A 13,024-nucleotide genomic window follows, 5' to 3' on the forward strand; every position below is an offset into this window, starting at 1 on the left:
ATTTTTATAAAACATTAAGCATAAGATTAATAGGGGTGCCCAAACTTTTTCATATAACTGTATGTTTTATCCTGCAAAAGTGTCTAATATGAGGGGGGAACTTTCTTCCTTGATCATCCTAAAAACATATTCCGGTGGGTGTACCCGAGTGAGTAAAGATAACACCTCTATTTGCAATGTTGATGTTTCAGAATCCCTAAGTCAGTTACCATCGGGAAGTACTCAATTTGTTGGGGTCCTAACCCTTGTTAATTATACCACGGCCCAGTGGAACTGTTTATCCTTTTCTCTTCTCCTTTTATTGCAGGTCCCAAAGGAACGACTTGTTTCACTGCACAACCTGAGAGTTTATTCTATGCCTGCTTGCAGGTTGAAATGGTGCCTTCTTTCATTGGTTTGTGTCAAACGGAAATACAATTAAGTTGTTTATTTGTTGTTTTTGGTAAAATTGTGTGTTCAGAATATACTACATGCTTCAGTATATACAGTATTAATGTCAGCTATCCCTTTATGGGTGGACATAGACATTGTGGAGTTCTGGCATGGTTCAACATGGAATTTAATAGAGTCTTTTTCTAATATTTGCCTCAATCCATGCATAGACAAGAATTATGGCTGACAATGGTACAGTGGGTACGGAAAGTATTCAGACTCCTTTAAATTTGTCACTATGTTTCATTGCAGCCATTTGGTAAATTCAAAGAAAAATCATTTTTTTCTCATTAATGTACACTCTGCACCACATCTTGACTGAAAAAAACAGAAATGTAGTAATTTTTGCAAATTTATTAAAAAAGAAAAACTGAAATATCACATGGTCATAAGTATTCAGTCCATTTGCTCAGCAATGAATAGAAGCATCCTTTTGAGCTAGTACAGCAATGAGTCTTCTTGGGAATGATGCAACAAGTTTTTCACCCCTGGATTTGGGGATCCTCTGCCATTCCTTCTTGCAGACCCTCTCCAGTTCCATCAGGTTGGATGATGAATGTTGGTAGCCAGCCATTTTCAGGTCTCTCTAGGGATACTCAATTGGGTCATTCCATGGTAGCTTACGTTACAACACAATACAGCAACTTACGTTACAAAGATGATGGTAGCTTACCTTGCAATAAGTTAAATCCAATGGATAGTAACATATTGAACAGTCTGTAGCCAGTTTTTAGCTTGTGAATGTAACGTAAGTTACCATGGAATGACCCAATTGGGTTTAGGTCAGGGCTCCGGCTGGGCCAGTCAAGATGGTCACAGAATTGTTCTGAAGCCACTCCTTTGTTATTTTAGCTGTGTGCTTAGGGTTATGGTGTTGTTGGAAGGTGAACCTTTGGCCAAGTCTGAGGTCCAGAGCACTCTGGAAGAGGTTTCATCAAAGATATCTCTGTACTTGGCCGCATTCATGTTTCCTTCAATGACAACCAGTTGTCCTGTCCCTGCAGCTGAAAAACACCCCTATAGCATGATACTGCCACCACCCACCATGTTTCACTGTTAGGATTGTATTGGGCAGGTCATGAGCAGTGCCTGGTTTTCTCCACACATACCACTTAGAATTATCACCAAAAAGGTCTATCTTCATCTCATCAGACCAGAAAATCTTATGTCACATAGTCTGGAAGTCCTTCATGTGTTTTTTTAGCAAACTATGAGGGTTTTCATATGTCTTGAACTGAGGAGAGGCTTCCGTCGGGCCACTCTGCCGTAAAGGCCTGATTGGTGGAGGGCTGCAATGATAGTTGACTTTGTGGAACTTTCTCTTATCTGCCTACTGCATCTCTGGAGCTCAGCCACAGTGATCTTGGGATTCTTCTTTACCTCTCTCACCAGGGCTCTTCTCCCATGATTGCTCAGTTTGGCTGGAAAGGCCAGGTCTAGGAACACTTCTGGTGGTTTCAAACCTCTTTCATTTAAGGATTATGGAGGCCACTGTGCTCTTAGGAAGCTTGAGTACTGCAGAAATTCTGTTGTAACCATGGCCAGATATGTGCCTTGCCACTGTTTTGTCTCTGAGCTCCTTGGCCAGTTCCTTTGACCTCTTGATTCTCATTTGGTCTGACATGCACTGTAAGGTCTTATATGGACAGGTGTGTGCCTTTCCAAATCAAGTCCTATCAGTTTAATCAAACACAGCTGGAGTCCAATGAAGGAGTAGAACCATCTCAAGGAGGATCACAAGAAAATGGACAGCATGTGACTTACAGTAAATATTAGTGTCTGAGAAAAGGGTCTGAATACTTATGGCCATGTGATATTTCAGTTTTTCTTTCTTATTAAATTTGCAAAAATGTCTACATTTCAGTTTTTTTCAGTCAAGATGGAGTGCTGAGTGTACATTAATGAGAAAAAAATGAACTTTTTTGATTTTACCAAATGGCTGCAATGAAACAAAGAGTGAAAAATTTAATGGGGTCTGAATACTTTCCGCACCCACTGTAATTGGGTGGAATGGAATGTCAGAGGTTTGGGTGACACTCATAAGAGATTAGCTGTGATGGAATTTATTTGGAACCATTCACCTGCGGTTGTGTGCTTAGGCTACGTTCAGATTAGCGTTGCGCGCCGCTGCGTCGGCGACGCAACGCACGACGCACGAAAAAATGCGTGCAAAAAGCTGCGTTTTGCGACGCGTGCGTCGTTTTTTTGACGAAATCGGACGCAAGAAAAATGCAACTTGTTGCATTTTCTTGCGTCCGACGCTAGCGTCAAAAACGACGCACGTGTCGGAAAACGCAACAAGAAAAACGCATGCGTCCCCCATGTAAAACATAGGGGCGCATGACGCGTGTGTCGCCGCTGCGTTTCCCGACGCAGCGTCGGGAAACGCTAATCTGAACGTAGCCTTACAGGAAACGCATTTAGAAAAAGATAGAACCACATCTATAAATCGTTCATGGATCAGCCATAGCTTCCATTCTACTTTCTCAAACTATTCAAGAACAGTTAGTATTCTTATTAGTGATGAGCGAATATACTCGTTACTCGAAATTTCCTGAGCACGCTCGGGTGTCCTCCAAGTATTTTTTAGTGCTCGGAGATTTAGTTTTCCTCACCTCTGCTGAATGATTTACATCTGTTAGGCTACTTTCACACTAGCGTCGTGTGACGTCCGTCACAATGCGTCGTTTTGGAGAAAAAAACGCATCCTGCAAATGTGCCCACAGGATGCATTTTTTCTCCATAGACTTGCATTAGCGACGCATTTTTGCGGACCCTCGGCACAAAAAAGTTACATGTAACTTTTTTTGTGCGTCGAGTCCGCCATTTTCGACCGCTCATGCGCGGCCGAAACTCCACCCCCTCCTCTCCGGACAGTACAATGGGGCAGCGGATGCGTTGAAAAACTGCATCCGCTGCCCCCATTGTTCATTTCTTTCACAACGTGCGTCGGTACGTCGGGCCGACGCATGGCGACGGCCCCGTACCGACGCTAGTGTGAAAGTAGCCTTAGCCAGCTTGATTACATGTGGAGATTCCCTAGCAACCAGGCAACCCCCACATGTACTTATGCTGGCTAACAGATGTAAATCATTCAGGTGCGGTGATGAAAACTAAATCTCCGAGCACTAAAAAATACTGGGAGGACACCCGAGCGTGCTCGGGAAATCTCGAGTAATGAGTATATTCGCTCATCCCTAATTCTTATTCATAAATCTACATCTGTTAGCCAGCTTAAGTACATTTGGGGATTCCCTAGCAACCGGGCAACCCCTACATGTACTTAAGCTGGCTAACAGATGTAAATCATTTAGCTGCGGCAAGAAAAACTAAAACTCCGAGCACTAAAAAATACTGGGAGGACACCCGAGCGTGCTCGGGAAATCTCGAGTAATGAGTATATTCGCTCATCCCTAATTCTTATTCATAAATCTATCCTATTTGAAGTTATATCTTCTAAGATTGATGGAGAAAGTAGATTTGTTAGTGTTCACTGCAGAATATTCTCTTAAGAGCTCCTGTTGATAGCGGTCTAAATCGCCCTTCATATAACAATAATGTGATCAAATGGATATCAATAATTATAGATAAAGTCCCTGTACTTGATATGACATTTTAACAACATTATTCATCCATATTGGGACAGATATAAGACAAACCAAGCCACAAAAAGGCCCATATATCCATGTATGGAAATGTCACTATTTGATCTCTGGCGAATCAAATATCCTACAATCCAACAATTTTCCTGCTACTTTAAATTACATGGAGCATTATCACTTATTGATATGGCCCTGTGGTCAGAACATACTTTTTCCCTTGTGAAATCAGTGCAATATATCCTCTGGTAGAGCAGCTCACTCATCTGGACACAGAGCTATAACAGAAACACTGTCTCTTTAAAAAAATGCTTGGTTTATTGAAGACAGCATAAACCAAGCTTTGGAAAATAAACATGGGCCTCTGGGCAAAACAAAGAAACAAAAAGAAACACAGTCCTTTTTCTAGCAGGGGATCTGACATCTAACAGGCAGTAATGTCTACAGTTCAGATTAGCACACACTTTTCGGGAGTGATCTCTCTCCAGGCACCACCTGAACACTGAAAGCTTTGGCAGTCAGCCATTTAAGCCCAGACATTGTGACTCCTCCATCATGTGACTGATCACATGATCACTGCAGGGGGAGATACGTAGACCCCCTCGCACCCTCTTTATGGAGGTCCACTAAAACCATCCCATCATATAACTTGATATAAACCATCCCAACACGAAGTGTGCTGGAGGAAACTATTCTGGTTTTCCATCACTGACACCATCATGGACAATGACAAGTATCTCCCCTCCATCACTTCACCTATGACTTTGTCACGTATTCTGTAACGCTGTAGATAAGCCCCCGATGTATCCTGAAAGTTAAGAAAAACAGATAATATTGTACTCACCCAGGGGCGGTCCTGCTGCGGTCCGGTCCGCCTCTCTGACCTTTCCCGGCACCTGCGCACTGCAGTACTTTACTCTGCCCTCAAACAGGGCAGACAAAGTATGCCTGCGCAGGAGCTGCGGCAAGAAGACAAGAAGAGGATGTGATCGTATGAAGATGGGAGGGACCGGACTGCGATGCCCATCGGACCGGACCGCAGCGGGGAACGCCTCTGGGTGAGTATAATCTTACCTCTTTTTCTCATCTTTCAGGATACATCGGGGGCTTATCTACAGCATTACAGAATGCTGTAGATAAGCACCTGATGCCGGTGGCCTTAGTTTATAGGCCATTTTTGGGGTGACAGATTCCCTTTAACTGTTGTGCCTATGTTTTTCACCCAGTAATCGCTCACACTATGGACACTGACCTCTTTTTGGATTCAAATTATAGATAAGCTAGTGACAAGTACGCTCCAACGTTATTTTCAGGAAAACATTGATTTTTTGTCTCCTAAGATTTTATGGGAGGCTATGAAGGCATGCTTAAGAGTAGTTCTAATACAAGCTATTAGTAGGTCCAAAACTAAAACCAAACAATTTGGTGAAATTCCTCCAAGACCAGGTCAAATCCACTGAGGAGCGGTTAGTTTTGTCTGGAACAAAGGGAGGCTTGTTGGTATGGAAGGAAGCTCAAGAGGCATATAACCAACACCAAAAAAAGCCAAAACATATGTTTAGTAAACATAAATTCTTCTAGGAAGGGAAAAAGCGGGATAACTGTTAGCTGTGATCCCTAATGCCCAGCCAGGGCCCTCTTTTATGGGGGCCATAAGGTATAAAAAGGGACTAATAGTTAATAAAACCAATCAGATACAAAAATTCTTTTTAGAGTTCTACCAAGATCTTTACACATCTAAGCAGAATTTTAACAAAGATCAAATCTTAGCATATATGAATGAAGTAGAGCTCCCTAAATTTTTGGAAGAGGATCAAAAGTAGTTGAATGACCCACTCCAAAATTGAAGAAATACAGCTAGTGGTGACCTCTATGACTAACAGCAAATCACCAGGTTTAGATGGATTACTCAGAGATTTACAAGAAATGTGGAGATATTTTTCTGCTTCATTTATTAAGTACTTTTCAGGAAGCTTTTAAAGTAGGGGCATTACCTAATTCTATGGAAGAGGCCATTATAGTAATCACACCTAAACCAGGCAAGGATCCACTTACTCCTGATTCCTACAGAGCCATATTCTTGCTCCCCACATATATCAAGATTATAGTCAAAGTATTAACTAAAAGACTAATTAAGGTGATCTCCAAGGTGATACATACTGATCAATTGGATTTTATGGCTGCTAGATCTACGGTGATAAACATCTGTAGATTATACTTTAATCTCCAAATTCCAGTAGACAACGCAGGAGACAGAGTAATATGTTCATTAGATGCAGCAAAGGTGTTTGACTCCATTGAGAGGGAATTTTATGGGCAGTACTGGAAAAAGTGGGTATAGCATTTATTTTCATATCATGGATAAAATTTCTATGAGAAACCAGTGGCTAGGTTAAGGATAAATGGACAACTTTCATCAGCCTTTGAATTTGGTAGGGGTACCAGACAGGGATGTGCCATCTCCTCACCTCTTTGCAATTATCAGGAGACACCTGGGCATAGTAGGTTCCCATAGAGGAGTAATGGAATAGAAGGTGGCCCTTTATGCTGACGATACTTTATTGTTTTAGGCGGAGGCTTCTAATACTTTCCCAGTGGCAATGGAAATCATTGAGAGATTCGGGGAATATTGTGGGCTAAACATCCATTGGAACAAATCAATTCTACACCCACTAGATAACAGTGATAATCTACTTTCATATGCTAGCTCTGGCTTACAAGTCGATTCTGAATTAAAGGGACTCCGTCACCTGAATTTGGAGGGAACAATCTTCAGCCATAGGGGCGGGGTTTTCAGATGTTTGATTCACCCTTTTCTTACCCGCTGGCTGCAATATTGGATTGAAGTTCATTCTCTGTCCTGTTGTGAATTCTGTTATCGATCTCACTCCTGTGGTCATGAATGGTACTTCGGCGAGTTCTGTCCATGGACTCCCTCTGGTGGTGTGAGTGGAGCTGCTGGTTCTGAGGTTCCTTCCACAGGTGACCTAGTTTAGTCTTAGGCTGGCTGCTCTATTTAACTCCACTCTGATCGTTACTCCATGCCAGCTGCCAATGTTCTTGTACTGGTTCAGTTCGCTCTTGGATCTTTCTGGTGACCTGTCTATTCCAGCAGAAGCTAAGTCCCTGCTAGTTATTATTTGTTCATTGTTTCTTTGTCCAGCTGGCTATCATGATTTTGCCTTGCTAGCTGGAAGCTCTGGGATGCAGAGTGGCACCTCCGCACCGTGAGTCGGTGCGGAGGTCTTTTTCCATACTCTGCGTGGTCTTTTTGTAGTTTTTTGTGCTGACCGCAAAGTTACCTTTCCTATCCTCAGTCTGTTTAGTAAGTCTGGCCTCCCTTTGCTGAAACCTGTTTCATTTCTGTGTTTGTGACTTTCATCTTTACTCACAGTCAATATATGTGGGGGGCTGCCTTTTCCTTTGGGGAATTTCTCTGAGGCAAGGTAGGCTTTATTTTCTATCTCTAGGGCTAGTTAGCTCTTAGGCTGTGAAGAGGCGTCTAGGTAGAGTTAGGTACGCTCCACGGCTATTTCTAGTTGTGTGATAGGATTAGGGGTTGCGGTCAGCAGAGCTCCCACTTCCCAGAGCTTGTCCTGTGTGAGTTTACCCATCAGGTCGTTCCCGGTGCTCCTAACCACCAGGTCCATAACACTGTCCTCCATAGTACATGCCTGCACAAGGCAATCTTGCCTTGCGCAAGCGTGTACTATGGAGGACAGAGAATGAACTTCAATCCAATATTGCAGCCAGCATGCAGCCAGCGGGTAAGGAAAGGGTGAATCAAACACCCGAAAACCCCGCCCCTATGGCTGAAGATTTTTCCCTCCAAATTCAGGTGACAGGGTCCCTTTAAATATTAGGTATCAAAATAACAACACAAATAAAAGACTATGACAGCTTAATTCTCACTCCAATTCTCATTAAATTTAATCATAAAAGGGAGGTTTGGGCCACACTACTACTGTCAGTAGAGGGACTTACAAACCTAACTAAAATGATTTTGTTGCCTCAGCTGTTATACACATTTCATAATTCCCTTATTTGGGTAACCCAGAGATATTTTTTTCTGTTGAGGGAATTAATTTGGGCTAGGCAAACTCCAAGAATTAAAGTAATGGTGGCCTGGCAGTCCCTAACCCTGGGGCTTATTTTAAAGCAGCTCAGTTGCAGCATATATGAGGCTGGGATGACACTAGGGGCGGGGGAGCTTCACGACGCATACTAAAGTACCATCTTACCTCAAGCTTTAGATTGAAGGACACAAGTTTAAGGTCCCCTTAGGTACATTCCCCACTGTATAGCTAATTCTACAGCTTTGGTGGAATATGAGAGAGATGCAGAACATACAATGGACAATTCAGTTTACCTCCCTTTGGGAGGGATGCTCAGTCTACCTGATATTTAAAAAAAAAAACACACACAAAAATAACTGGGATAAAGGTTGGTGTGCATGTAGCATGTTAGTACATGTTCACACAGGTCACTAAACAGACAAAAACCAAGATAGAAGCATAATAAGCAAATACCCTGCAGTACATGAATAAACAGCAACAGTGAATTAAAATAATAGAGGGTACTTAGTTTACATAATTTTGATTAAAAAGAAATGCAAAAATCATTCCACCACTTTATGGGGACCCTAATCGGGATGATCGTAACCTCTAGTATTAAAGATCTTACTGTCAAGTGACAGGCATGTGGATGAGGTTGAGAAGTGATAATGGGCTATTAGACACGAAGCCATGGGGAACCACAAGACTATAATGCCCAGCTCAAAGAAAAGGCAGGCCACACTTTTATATGCACTGGGTGCAGACAAACAAAAAACCTAAAGAAATGAACTGGAATATAAGTTGGTGTGTGTGCAGTGTGTTAGTGTAGTCACCAGTGTGAACGTGCACTGATAAAACCCAAAAGAAAAACATAATAAGCAAATACCCTGCAGTAAATGAATAAACAGCAATAGTGCATGTGGATAAGGACTGATATGATCTGCTGCAGAGAACGATGATCTTTTGTGCAAACTAAAAACGGTAATTAGTCTTACCGGTAATTGTATTTCCAGGAATCCACCTGACAGCACCATTGGATGACGTCCTTCTTAGGGTACCGTTACACTATACGATTTACCAACGATCACTACCAACGATACGACCTGGCCGTGATCGTTGGTAAGTCGTTGTGTGGTCGCTGGACAGCTGTCACACAGACAGCTCTCCAGCGACCAACGATGCCGAGGTCCCCGGGTAACCAGGGTAAACATCGGGTTACTAAGCGCAGGGCCGCGCTTAGTAACCCGATGTTTACCCTGGTTACCAGCGTAAAAAAAAACAAACAGTACATACTTACATTCTGGTGTCTGTCCCTTGCCGTCTGCTTCCCGCACTGACTGACTGCCAGCCGTAAAGTGAAAGCACAGCACAGCGGTGACGTCACCGCTGTGCTCTGCTTTCACTTTACGGCCGGCAGTCAGTCAGTGCGGGAAGCAGACGGCAAGGGACCTGACGGACACCGGAATGTAAGTATGTACTGTTTTTTTTTTTTTATATTTACGATGGTAACCAGGATAAACATCGGGTTACTAAGCGCGGCCCTGCGCTTAGTAACCCGATGTTTACCCTGGCTACAAGCGAACGCATCGCTGGATCGGTGTCACACACACCGATCCAGCGATGACAGCGGGAGGTCCAGCGACGAAAGAAAGTTCCAAACGATCTTCTACGACGTACGATTCTCAGCAGGGTCCCTGATCGCTGCTGCGTGTCAGACACAGCGATATCGTATGGATATCGCTGGAACGTCACGGATCGTACCGTCGTAGCGACAAAAGTGCCACTGTGTGACGGTACCCTTACCCTCAGTGGGACAGGAACAACAAGCGGTTAAAAGGACCCTCCCCACTCCACGGACCAGTGATTTTCTAAGTACCACATCTGGATGGATGCAAAAAAAGAGAGTTTATTAACAGTCATACACCAATGTTACATCACATTAGTCAATAGTATAAACTTGCAGTGGGAGGGAACTAGTAGTGCTGTCAGGATGGATTCCTGGAAATACAATTACCAGTAGGTCTAATTACCGTTTTCCAGTTCACCACCTGACAGCACCATTGGAGAAATACCAAAGGATGTTAACTAGGGTGGGACTACTGCATGTAATACTTTTCTACCAAAAGCTAACTGATCTGATGAGACATCTAATTTATAGTGTCTAGCAAAGGTAGAAAGACTGGTCCAAGTCGCCGCCCTACAGATTTGCTCAGCTGAGGCTCCCCCCTTCTCTGCCCAAGATGTAGAGATAGCTCGAGGTGAATGGGCTCTAAGGGTACCGTCTCACAGTGGCACTTTGGTCGCTACGACGGCACGATCCGTGACGTTCCAGCGTCGCTCTATTATCGCTCCAGCGTCGTAGACTGCGGTCACACTTCACAATGCACGGCGCTGGAGCGATAATTTCATGACGTATTTGCGATGTTGAAGTCGTGCGCTCCTATGTATCAAGTTCCTCCACCCATTACATGGTATACAATATAGTGCATACCTTTGTTACACGATGCAATGATGCCGCCACAGCGGGACACTTGACGACGAAAGAAAGTTTCAAACGATCTGCTAGGCCGTACGATTCTTAGCGGGGTCCCTGATTGCAGTAGCGTGTCAGACACAGTGAGATCGTAAGTATATCGCTGGAACGTCACGGATCGTGCTGTCGTAGCGACCAAAGTGCCACTGTGAGACGGTACCTTAAGAATATCCGGGGGATCTTTCCCTTGGTCTGTATATGCTAGGTTTATCATGGTTTTGATCCACCTAGCAATGGTTGATTTTGCTGCCTTACAACCTCTATTTGGACCCCCGTACTGTATAAACAAGTTAGTGTCCCATCTCCAACCTTCCGTCGCCCCCAGGTATTTTAGAACAGTCTCCCTAACGTCAAGGTTATGGTAGACCCCTTCTTTTGTGTTTCTAGGGTGTTGGCAGAATGAGGGAAGGATTATCTCCTGGTTTATATTTGTTGAGGACACTACTTTGGGGAGGAAGGCTGGGTTAAGCCTTAAGACTATCCTGTCGTCAAAGATCTGAAGATATGGGTCCTGAGTGGAAAGAGCCTGCATCTCTCCCAATCTTTTAGCTGATGTGATGGCAATCTAGAATGCAGTTTTAAAGGAGAGATTGGCTATGCCCATATCCTCTGATAATAAGTATGGGGTTTTACACAGGGCATTAAGGACCAGGTTTAGGTCCCAAGGAGGAGTTGATTTTCTCACCAGTGGTCTCATTCTCTGTGTGGCCCTGGAAAATCTTGCTATCCAAGGATGGGAGGCTAGTGACATATCAAAAAAGACACTAAGTGCTGCAATCTGCACTTTTAAAGTACTAGGTCGGAGGCCCTTCTCAAACCCGAGCTGCAGGAAGTCGAGGATTCTGAGAATGTCAGGTTTTGACGTATCCACAGGAACCTCTCCCAGAAAGGAACAATACCGCTTCCAAATTTTGTTATAAATTGCTGAAGTCACTGGTTTTCTGCTTGCCTGGAGTGTGGTAATGACCTCTTCTGACAGGCCCCTGGATCGTAGGGTTCGCCGTTCAGGATCCAAGCAGATAGGTGAAGAGAGTCTGGGTCTTTGTGGAACACCGGGCCCTGTAGTAGAAACTCCTGCCTGTTCGGTAGTAAGATTGGTCTCTCTTTTGACATTCTGGATAGTAGAGAGAACCAGCTCCTTTTTGGCCAAAAAGGAACCACCAGGATTACAGTTGCCCTCTCGTCTCGTATCTTCCTGAGTGTCTTCGGTATCAGAGGAAGAGGCGGAAATGCGTTCAGGAGACCTTCTCCCCAATACTGAGACAAAGCGTCTACTCCCTTGGCTCCATCTAGAGGATTGAGAGAAAAAAAATGCTCTGGTCTTTGCATTTGACCTGGTGGCAAAGAGATCCACCTGAGGTGTTCCCCACTTCTGGCACAGACTGTTGAATATTTCCGGGTTCAGTTCCCATTCTCCAGGATGTACAGGTGTTCTGCTCAAGAAGTCTGCTACTTGATTCTTGGTGCCTTCCAGGTGAACTGCTGAGATGGATTTGACAGATTTCTCTGCCCATCTGAAAATCTGGTCAGCTAGATGTTGCAGCGGTGGATGTTTCGGACCTCCTTGGTGTCTTAGAAATGCCACTGCTGTGACATTGTCGGACAGTATCCTTACGTGTCTGCCCCTGACCTGTGACTAGGCCTGGTATAACACTTTCCAGATCGCATACAGCTCCCTGTAGTTTGATGATCTTGCAGCAATCTGAGGAGTCCATTCTCCCTGGTAATATGTCTTTCCTATACGTCCGCCCCATCCGAATTGACTGGCGTCTGTGGTAACCGTAACACAGGGATCGAGGATCCATGGAATTCCCTTTTTTAGGTTCTTCGGTGTGGTCCACCAGGTTAGGGATTTCTTTACTGACGGAGAAATAATCATCTTCTTGTCCAGGGAGCTCTGTCTCCTGTTCCAAGACCTCAAAACCTCTCTCTGCAATCCCCGCGAGTGGAATTGGCTCCATTTCACACAGGGTATGCATGCCGTCATAAAGCCCAGAATCCTCATTGCTTCTCTTATGGAGGGGGTACTCCTTCTGCATTGGCTTTACCTGGTTGATCCTGCCCTCCTTACCGCCGCTGCGGTTGACCGCGCTGTAGTGCCTCGCCCGAGGCCGGCACTGCTGCCGGCGCCATTCTCCCTCGCTGGCCGCGACCGGAAGTAACGCGGCCGTCGTGGCCGGAACTAACGCGGCCGCTGGACCCGGAAGTGTCAGCTTGCAAGCGGTCCCTGGCGAAAGCTGCGGCCGCATGCAGCACTCATCCCCCGGCAGACAGGCGCCCGGACCGAGAGCCCCCTGAGCGGAGGAGACGGACCCGACCCCAGGAGCAGCGCTACACTGGGGAGGCTGAGGGACCCCCCATAGTAGGTATCAGCCGCAGATGTCTTGCGGCAGGGAAGGGAAAGG

Source organism: Ranitomeya imitator, chromosome 5 (genome assembly GCF_032444005.1).
Source record: "Ranitomeya imitator isolate aRanImi1 chromosome 5, aRanImi1.pri, whole genome shotgun sequence".
In the NCBI taxonomy this organism is placed as follows: domain Eukaryota; kingdom Metazoa; phylum Chordata; class Amphibia; order Anura; family Dendrobatidae; genus Ranitomeya; species Ranitomeya imitator.